The sequence below is a fragment of the Urocampus carinirostris genome, chromosome 11 (genome assembly GCF_059441175.1).
Source record: "Urocampus carinirostris isolate Australia breed hairy pipefish chromosome 11, RoL_Ucar_1.0, whole genome shotgun sequence".
Taxonomy (NCBI): Eukaryota; Metazoa; Chordata; class Actinopteri; order Syngnathiformes; family Syngnathidae; genus Urocampus; species Urocampus carinirostris.
The window spans coordinates 25,737,214-25,739,176 of NC_142359.1; positions in this window are offsets into that span (position 1 = coordinate 25,737,214).

The following is a 1,963-nucleotide window of genomic DNA, read 5'->3' on the forward strand; positions in this document are numbered from 1 at the left end:
TGTAACTATTGCACATCTCTCTGTGGCGTTCCAAAGTCAAGTGATTCTCTCTCTCTCTCTCTCTCTCTCTAACTCTCTCTCTTTCTCTCTCTCTATCTCTCTCTCTCGATCTCTCTCTCTATCCCTTTCTCTATCCCTCTCTCTCTATCTCTCTTTTTCTCTCTCTCTCTCTAACTATCTCTCTTTCTCTCTCTCTATCTCTCTCTCTATCCCTCTATCTAACTCTCTCTCTCTCTATCTCTCTCTCTATCTCTCTCTCTATCCCTCTCTCTATCTCTCTCTCTATCTCTCTCTATCTCTCTCTCTATCTCTTTTTCTATCCCTCTCTCTCTCTCTCTCTCTATCTATCTATCTCTCTCTCTATCCCTCTCTCTCTCTCTCTATCTCTCTCTCTATCTCTCTCTCTATCCCTCTCTCTATCTCTCTCTCTATCTCTCTCTATCTCTCTCTCTATCTCTTTTTCTATCCCTCTCTCTCTCTCTCTCTCTCTATCTATCTATCTCTCTCTCTATCCCTCTCTTTATCTCTCTATCTCTCTCTCTATATCTCTCTCTATCCCTCTCTTAATCTCCCTATATCTCTCTCTATCTCTCTCTCTTTATCTCTATCTATCTATCTATCTATCTATCTATCTATCTATCTATCTATCTATCTATCTATCTATCTATCTATCTATCTATCTATCTATCTATCTATCTATCTATCTATCTATCTATCTATCTATCTATCTATCTATCTATCTATCTATCTATCTATCTATCTATCTATCTATCTATCTATCTATCTATCTATCCATCCATCTCTATCTCTATCTCTCTCTCTATCTCTCTCTTTCTCTATCCCTCTCTCTCTCTCTCTCTCTGTCTCTCTCTCTCTATCTCTTTCTATCTCTCTCTCTATCTCTCTATCTATCTCTCTATCCATCTCTCTCTATCTCTCTCTCTCTATCTCTCTCCCTATCTCTCTCTCTCTCTCGCTCTATCTCTCTCTCTCTCTTTCTCTCTCTCTCTCTATCTATCTATCTCTCTATCTATCTCTTTATCTATCTATCTATCTATCTATCTATCTATTTATCTATCTATCTATCTATCTATCTATCTCTCTCTCTCTCTCACTCTCTCTCTCTCTCTCTCTCTCTGTCTCTCTCTATCTATCTCTCTCTCTATCCCTCTCTTTATCTCTCTATCTCTCTATCTATCTCTCTCTCTATCCCTCTCTTTATCTCTCTATCTCTCTCTCTATCTCTCTCTCTTTCCCTCTCTTTATCTCCCTATCTATCTATCTATCTATCTATCTATCTATCTATCTATCTATCTATCTATCTATCTATCTATCTATCTATCTATCTATCTATCTATCTATCTATCTATCTATCTATCTATCTATCTATCTATCCATCCATCTCTATCTCTATCTCTATCTCTATCTCTATCTCTATCTCTATCTCTGTCTCTCTCTATCTCTTTCTCTATCCCCCTCTCTCTCTCTCTCTCTCTCTCTCTGTCCTCTCTCTCTCTATCTCTTTCTCTCTCTCTCTCTCTCTCTCTCTCTCTCTCTATCTATCTCTCTCTCTATCCCTCTCTTTATCTCTCTATCTCTCTCTCTATCTCTCTCTCTTTCCCTCTCTTTATCTCTCTCTCTATCTATCTATCTATCTATCTATCTATCTATCTATCTATCTATCTATCTATCTATCTATCTATCTATCTATCTATCCATCCATCTCTATCTCTATCTCTATCTCTATCTCTATCTCTATCTCTCTCTATCTCTTTCTCTATCTCTCTCTCTCTCTCTCTCTCTCTCTCTCTCTGTCTCTCTCTCTCTATCTCTTTCTTTCTCTCTCTCTATCTCTCTATCTATCTCTCTATCCATCTCTCTCTCTCTCTCTCTCTCTCTCTCTCTTTCGCTCTCTCTCTCTCTCTCTCTTTCTCTCTCTCTCTATCTATCTATCTCTCTATCT